The 8,877-nt window shown below is 32.2% G+C and overlaps 1 long non-coding RNA gene across 2 annotated transcripts; it reads right to left on the bottom strand.

Annotated features, from left to right (window-relative positions):
- Positions 1 to 296: 296 nt before the first annotated feature.
- On the bottom strand, positions 297 to 927 carry LOC133816515 (uncharacterized). 2 transcript variants are annotated; one of them, XR_009885299.1, is made up of 4 exons: positions 819 to 927; positions 680 to 761; positions 529 to 603; positions 297 to 437 (listed from the first exon to the last, which is right to left on the bottom strand). It is a non-coding gene; the product is annotated as an uncharacterized LOC133816515 (long non-coding RNA). The 2 variants fall into 2 exon arrangements; XR_009885298.1 differs by having other exon boundaries at positions 680 to 757; positions 819 to 921.
- Positions 928 to 8,877: the final 7,950 nt, after the last annotated feature.

The raw sequence follows: 8,877 nt of genomic DNA, 5'->3' as shown, positions 1-8,877 counted from the left end.
TATCATCACAAATTACTTCAAGAAAAATGCTATGGAAATTATATCAAAGAAAGGACACCACATACAAAATAATAAATTCACAACTACACCAAAGCAAACAAAGAAACCAAACACTAAATTATAAGACATTGGTTATTTTCTGAGTATGAAAATGTACCTCTTGGAATAACTTTTTTAGAAGGCCATGCAACTGTGGAACCAACTGCTTCTTGTATTGTAAGCATCGCATGAATAGGACGAAATAAGTAAGATTCTGGTACAATATCAACATCAACCCATACTCTCATAAAGTCTGGTCCAAGAGGCTTTCCATGCACAGTTATCTATGGATCACTAGAATCCCAACGACCTTCAGCAAAAATTACATCTGCCCAGTTAAGCAAGTAGCAAGCATTCTTCCCTTCTGTAAAGTTATGTCTTTTTTCTAGTGCAATACTCTACCAAATTTATTTTAAACACAATTTATTAGGTTCTGTATTTGTTCTTCTAAAATGAAAATTTAAAACAATAACAACTTTAATAATTTACCTTAGGGGACTGAATATTGTTTGACTGCGGTACATTGCGAGACTGTCCTTCGCTTGGTGTCACTTTACCACCAACCTAAATATAAAACCAAGATAAGTTTCATTGGAAGAAAAGAAAACTAATGTTTATAAGTGCAAGATAGAAATACCACCAAGTGTTCTTTAAGTAGATTCATCATTTCAGTCATTTTGAGCTTCATATTATGTTGCTCTTCTTCTAACTTGGAGATCTTGCTATTACACATATTACGCCTCTTCCGTGTTCGATTAAACGACCAGATTTTGGGTTACCAAAAATTTTTGTCAAGGCATCCTCATCAGCGTTGTCTGTAGTTCTAGATTTTGGGTCTTCAAGGAGAATCTCATTCAATGAACCCTGCATATAAATTAGTATAACTAATGTATGCATTATGGAAAATAAGTAAAAATTCACAAAAATTAAATGACTAATACTCACAAAAATATCAGATGCTGTTGGGTTTACAGGTTCACCATTCTTCTTAGTATGGGCTCTCCGAAAAGCATCGATTCTAGATATTTTAACATCCTCATTTTCTTTCTTCTACACAATACATCAATAGAGATTATAAAATAGAGACTACAATAATGGAAGCAAAAATACAAACAGTATAAAACTTAATTATTACCATATCATCAATTGTTCGAGCATATCCTCTTCGACTTAAGGTGTGTGGAACATCTTTCTTTCTTCTCTCTTGGTATTTGGCCCTTATATCCTATTTAATAAATAAGTAAAAGAGGCATAATTATATTTAATTTAACACCAACAGAGATAAAAGAGGCAGCAACATCACTTCTTACATCATATTTCTTACCAAATGTTCTTTACTAATTTTTTTGGCAACAAATGCTCTCTATTCTTCATCACTTCTTATGCAATCTGGCTTTAAGGCTAGTCGTTCGCTCTCATTTTTTGCATTGATAATATCCTTTACAAGTCTAGATTTCCCAGCTCTCCATAGTTCTGCCATCATTTCAAAGCACATCTTTTTTTGCCAATCATCATGTAAGTCATATTGTGCCTACAATAGAATATAGAATAACATATTATATGTGTTAAGTGTAGAGCCGAATATATATAAAAAAAATACACTCATAAAACTTGTAATTCTACTTGAATAGATGCCCAAACAACATCTCTCATAATTGGTGAAACTTTCCTCCAATATGAAATAGTGTAAGGAACAACCTCTCGCACAAGAGGGCCCACAAAAGAAGAAAATTGCAGTGAGTTAGTACCAACTGGTTGCCCTTTTTCATTCCAATTTATTATCCTTACGTCATTGTTCCTCTTGGTAAGATTTTCCAATAGAGTTTTTCCCCTTGTCTTCTTGGCTAAGTTCATTACATTCACATCTACATCTTGAGGTATTTCTTCAATCTCAATTTGATTTGCCTCATCAGTTGTTTTTTGTAATCTAACATATTTTCTAAGAGGTTGTTCAAGTTCTATCTCAGCCACTTCTTCACATTTTGCAGCAGCCACTTCTTCACATTGTGCAACAACCCCTTCTTCAAATTCTACACCAAGCCTTTCCTCATCAGCTATCTCTTCATGTTCCTCCCTTACTCCCTTTTCACAAACACTATCAACTACCTTATCTACTTCATAATTAAGAGATCGTCTAGTTTTTGAACTTCCAAGTGACATCTCCATGTCTTCCACATCATCATTTGGATCTGGCTCTGTATTATAGACCATACGATGAGTTTCTACTCTAGTACTAAGAGCAGGTGGTGAGTCAATTACAACTCTAACAGGTGCAGAAAACCTACGAAGAGCACTCTTTTTCTTTAAAACAGGGCTTCCAAGCAACATATCATCACAATCAACTTGAGTCTTCAATGATTCTTTTCGCTTTTTGGCCACAAAATTGCATAAAGCACCTGGACGAAGGTGTTTTTTTGGAGATCTTCGTAATGTACTCATTTTTCAAGTTGAAATTGCTGCAATATAAAAAGAAAGATAACATAAGAATATAAATCAGAAATGCGGATCACCAAAGAGTAATAAACATACACCAATACCATAAAACCAGAATTATTTCATTCAAATTAAAATAAAATCATAAAGTACACCATAGAGAGTAATAAAACCAGATTTTTTTCATTCAACAAAAGAGTAATAATACACCAAAATTACATACAAAAAGTGTAAGCAGATTTGTTTCATTCAAAGTACATAAGAAACAACAGGAAACTCAATTTTCTTCATTGGATTCAAGTCCAAAACACCCTCTATTTGAATCCTTTAAAGCTATATACCAATTACTTGACTCATTCACCCTAGCATAAAAAGCTTTTTTCACTTGTGAAGCTAATACAAATGGATCCCTAGTGGATTGAGCTTGTTCTATATTAAAATTTACAAGCGTATAGAACTCCGACTTCTTAACACCCATTCGAATATTCGCCCAATCACACCAAAACAATGGCACCTTAAAAGTACGATAATCAAGCATAATTCTATCCTTGATAACACCAAAATACTCTTCTTTATCATTCAATTGCCCACTGTCATGTGCTTCCAAGTATACATCGCTATTTTGACTTGTTTTTTCAGCTCCTTTTTTATGGAATCGAATTCCATTAATCATGTACCCTTTGTAGGAAGTGACACCGCGACTTGGACCTTCAACCAATTGAGCTAACATGTCATCTACTTTGTTCATGTTAGAAATCTTAAAATAAAAATATACTTGTAAGAAATTTGTAAACTAAAACAAAACGTAAACTTTTATCTTGGCAATAGAATACAACCTTTTCATAAAACCATAACGGGAACCCTTCAGAATGTCGATTCCACAACAAAGTTTGATTGTTATTCAGATTTGAGTGTCTTTCTTTCAGTTCATCCATATGGACATTGAGAAATGGTTCTACAATATCTGAGTTAAACAACACATAACGATGCGCTACTGCCAAGTTCAATCGGTCAAGCTCAAAGCACTCTGCTGCTGATAGTGGATTTTCTTCTAGTAGTGTACTATCTTGATTATCATTTTGCTTTAAAAATGTTTCACAAAAGCGTACACATTCAACAACAAGATATCGATTTGCAATACATCCTTCTGGCTGTGCATAATTTTCTAAATATCCTTTGAATACTTCCATATATCTCTCAAAATGGTACATCCATCGAAATTGCACCGGACCACAAAGTCTAACTTCTCATGCTAAATGAACAACCAAGTAAATCATTGGATCAAAGAAAGAAGGAGGGAAATATTCTTCTAGTTGACAAATAATTTCAAAGGCTTCTAGTTCCAATTTTATAATTTCCTCCTTATCAACCACACGCTGACACAATCCATGGAAAAACTTAGAGAGCAGAAGAATTGTCTCTCTACAACCTTCTTCCATTAAACCCCTTATAGCAATAGGCAATAGTTGTTGCATAATCACATGACAATCATGAGACTTAAGTCCTGTCAGCTTCTGTTTCTCCACATCTACACAGTTTCTAATGTTAGAGCTATATCCATAAGGCAATTTCAAGTCAAATAACCTCTCACAAAGGAACTTCTTATCAGATTTTGATAGAGTATAATCTGCAGTAGGAAGACGAGTAACACCATTTTCTTCATACGGATGGAGATGAGCCATAATGCCCATCTCTGTCAAATCTAATCTGGAGTTGTAGTGATCTTTAGATTTTCCATTGCAATCGAGCAATGTGTTAAGTATGCTTTCACAAACATTGTTTTCAACATACATAACATCAAGGTTATGACGAACAACTAATCTTTCCCAATAAGGCAGCCTAAAAAAATAGAATGCTTCTTCCAGATTTGATCTGTGTCTATACCACGACTCCTCTTTATTCCCTTTCCAAAGTCATTAGTCACTTTGCTTAACTGCTTAACTGCTCAACTACTTCAACACCTGTCAATATAATTGGACATTGTGGTGCTCTTTCCCAACCTAACAGCCTAGAAAACTTCTAACACAAGTCTTTCTTGTTGGAGGCTTATCTAAATGCTTGTCTAGTTATCTTATTGGAGGCTTATCTAAACACAAGTCTTGACCACCATTTTTTGTTAATTCTGCTAGTTTATTTTCTATCAATTTAATAGTCTCTAGTTCAAGAGATTCTAGTATTATTTTTAATTTAAAAATCAGATTCTAAAATGGTAGCCACTAACTAATTGGGTTTGGATCAAAGACAAGATTTTAGCTTGGGTTATGGCAATTAAATCTAATCTATACATATGGAAATAATGAAAAAAATATGACTAAATGAAAAATCTAATCTATACATATAATGAAAAATCTAATCTATACATATAAAAGCTTACCTAACAATCTATCAATACCAAGTCAAAAAATTCAAACAACCCACAAACAAATTTTCCAGAACCTACTTCTCTAATACACACAAGTTTTCAACCTTCTGTTATCACCGCAGCACACAATTTTAATCTCAGAACCTACTTCTTTATGGATGAATATTTAAGATATTCAAAATCCTCTAACATTTTTATGATATTAATAATAAGAGTTAAAAGAACAAATTCCGTACCTCTTGAAAATTAACTTTGCAATGCTCCTTGCCAATTCGATCCCCAACCTAAAGAATATAATCAATACCTAAAAGATTAATACAAAATTAAAATTTTTCAATAGATATTAAAACAACCTTTGAAATCCAAAATTTATCTAATTCGATCTTAAAATTTGGGGATAAAATATATACACACATTTACTTTAAAGGAATTTTAAGTACGACTTAGTAAATTTTGACAAAATGGATGGGAGAGTGTACCTATTTCACACAATACAACAGTAAGTTTTGATCGTTTTCTAAATATATGGGATTAAATGGTAATTTTCCCATAATTGAATTGTTTCTTTCGGGGGATGATTGAGATGTTATTATCCAATAATTTTTTTTTTCTAGGGGACATTTCTACTCTAATAGAAATTACAAAGTATATATTGAATATACTATGGCTAAAATTATAGAGAGAAATTGAAAGGGTAAAGGCTGAACTGAAATTTAGAAGTGATAACCAAAATCTAGGCAAAGTAAATGAGAAATGACCAGCAGGAAAAATGAGTTCATCAAGCATAGCTAATGAGTGAAAATGAGAAATAACCAACAGAATATAAGCAGTAAAAACAAGAACTTAGAAGTGATATTCTTTCAAGGCAAAGTAAATGAGACATAAATTCATCAAGCGTAGCTAAAAATGAGAAATAGCCAGCAAAATATAAGCATTAAAAAAAATAGCTTAGAAGTGATATTCTTTCTAGGCAAAGTACAGATATAAAGATTGTAAGAACCTAAACTATAAAAATTTGGAGCTGATATTCTTTCAAAACATCAATTAGGATCAAAATTTTATATGCATTATTAACGTTCATTAATATAGATTCATATTTCCAATCAAACTTGTATGTTTCAATCTAATCCATGCAACTTTCAAAAAAATAATTCCCTACAACTGTCATCACCACTCACTAACCATGTATAATACAACACTATCGATGGTGAAATTCAGTTTTCTGTCATATTGATGGCCAAAAGAACAGTGCTATAGATCCAGTCATTGGTAAAATAACTTTGATGAAATATTTCTTTGTAAACTAACTTTCAAGAAAAATGTTTACAAAATGAACTTCATGGTAGCTTGAGTGAAAATATTTAACACTAAATTGCCCGTTTCACCGCACTTTTCCAAATTGTCATTTTGGCCATCCACTTCAAACAATAGCAAAGTAAAAACACAAACACTAACAAAGTAATGCTATTGAGATGAAAGATTTGGGTGCTGCAAAACTAATTTTGGGTATACATTTCTGGTTTATGGTGGAGCTGGAAACGAATATAGTACAGTTGCTATAGAAGGTTTTGTTGACTCATATTTTGCAGGCTGTCTAGAAATTAGAAAATCACTTGTAGGTTATACCACATTCTTTTCTCTTTTTCTTTTTCAAAATTTAAAATCATAAATTAACCAATATGGAGTGTTGTTGTACTATTATATTAAAATTTAGTTCCTACCTTGCAAGTTGATAATGAATCATGTGATCAAAGTTTAATTACCAAATAATAGTGTACCACTGGAGAGAGAGAGATTCAAGTTAATTATATAGTGAACTGTATGCATCAAGTTGGGAAATCTGGGTTCAACTTTACACAATTCCCACCACCAATTGATATATAAATTAAATAAATAGTAGAGCATTAATTACTACTGATAGAGAAATTGAGTAGTAAAAGGTAATATCAATGACATGGTTTCAATTCTAGGTGGCACTAATGGGAAAAAGTGGATTAACCAACTAATTACAAGGAGCAATAGGAATTAATATAATCTGTCTTATTAGTCTGAACCATACAAAGAAAAATATTTACAGGAGAGCTATTGAAGAACTGAAAAGGAAACTAATTTTAATAATTGGCAAAAGACATGCATGATAGTGTGATGATCTTTTAGCAACTATAGAAGTCTTGTGTTGTGATTGGCTCTTGTTATACATGTCATCTGTTTTAACTAGTCCAAACTTGATTAACCCCGACTAGCAATTACTTGTTTATCATTTATGATTGACAAGAGCCATACAACATCTAATAGCTAATTACTTAGCATATTTTGAGATCTAAAATCTGACCTGATTTTTAGCTTAACTTGTATATGTTTTCATTCTTGGATGGTTGATGTTCTTTTATTCTCCATTCAGCTTTCTCTTCTTTTAAGTCAAATTATTTTTCAAAAATAAAACTATCTTATTACAACCCCAAATGGTTTTTTTTAACATACATGCTTTGCTTCTGTAGTGGCACCATTCTAAAACATTGGCCCCCCATCTCACCCTAGCTTGTCACAGTAGTTTTGGTAAGGAAAGAATGACATTTTAATGAAACTTGGAATTCCCAACATTTATACAAGTATATTTCAGAGCTAAAAAACAATCAAAGTATCTTGTCTCAAGAACAGTTCAAAATAGCAATCAAACTATGATCTTTAAACATAAATTGGTAAATGCCCAAATAAAAACTCAAAATAAACTGGTAAAGTTCATAAATGAACTCAAGAGCAGTTCATCGGGTTTGGAAGCTGACTAAAGACTGGTTAGGCACTGCCATTTGGCCCAAGAATTTTGTTCAATGGAAGTTGTGGTTAGAAGGGAAGCCCAAAAATTGGCTGTTGCGGTTTATGGCATCTGGTGCAACAGAAATGCATGCTATTTTTCGCTTTGCTCCAATACTCCTCTTTGTTTAGTTAAAATGATAAGTTTGAGTTTGAAAGCTAGATTTTTTGGCTATTTGAGTCAACAGTGTTTGGCTAAGAATAGATCAATTGCTGAGTTGGTTAGGAGTTTATGATTTGGCTTGTATTTTAGTCTCTGTTTTGAGTTTGTTATAAGTTTGGTGGTGTTTCAAATCTGGCAGTTGTAATTTCTTTCTGTGTTTTTAATATACTCCTTTTTTTGATAAAAAAAAAGTTGAAAAAAGTAAAAAACTCAAAATAGATGGAAGTTCTAACAGTATAACTGAATACAACTGAAGCTAACAAAACTAACAAACCAGAAACAGAAAATAGAGAATCTTTAACATATGAATATGATAGAAACATAGAATCTTCTCTCACACCCGCAAAACAAATCCAAAAGTAATTCACTGAAGTTCACCATCAAAACCTAGCCAACTGCTAAGTGGACTCCTAAACACAACTATATGATCAGTACCACTCTCATTTCATTCATTTCATTTATACCAACAATTAAAATTACTCATTTTTTTGCCCCCAAAAATAAATGTTTATGCTCTCTTGTAAACAAAATGATTGGCTGAACCTCAACTATTTTTTAACTTTACATTGAGTTTTTCTTATTAATTTTTCTATTTCAAGTAAATAGGCATGCTGAATCTAATAAATAAATTTTTTTACATAAGCCTTCCTTAGTACATAAAAAGTTAGCCTAATAAATAAAAGCTTTAGCAGATACTACTTAGATATTCTATTCGCTTCTATTTTATCTAATAAAATAAAAGACACAGTTCAATTCTGAAAAGTCAAAATAAACTGGTAAAGTTGATAAAACATAAAACATAAAAAGTCTGAAAGATGAAAAACTCAAAATAAAAACTTGATAAAACATAAACATAAATTGGTATAACAGGTTGAGAGAGATAGATAAAAACCTTCTGATTCTGATCTTGAGACTTCAGTATAACAGGTTGAGAGAGGAAAACATTATCAATGTTTCGTACATATGGCATAACCTCTTCTAGCCCTTCTTTCAAGCTTTTGGAGTTGTAATCCAACTCTACTTTGGCCTTCTCACAGGAATATGCCCACTGATGCCTTAAAACATGAAC

The sequence above is a fragment of the Humulus lupulus genome, chromosome 2 (genome assembly GCF_963169125.1).
Source record: "Humulus lupulus chromosome 2, drHumLupu1.1, whole genome shotgun sequence".
NCBI classification, from domain to species: domain Eukaryota; kingdom Viridiplantae; phylum Streptophyta; class Magnoliopsida; order Rosales; family Cannabaceae; genus Humulus; species Humulus lupulus.
The sequence above is the reverse complement of the archived record's forward strand: the minus strand, read 5'-3'. Positions and strand labels throughout refer to the sequence as shown.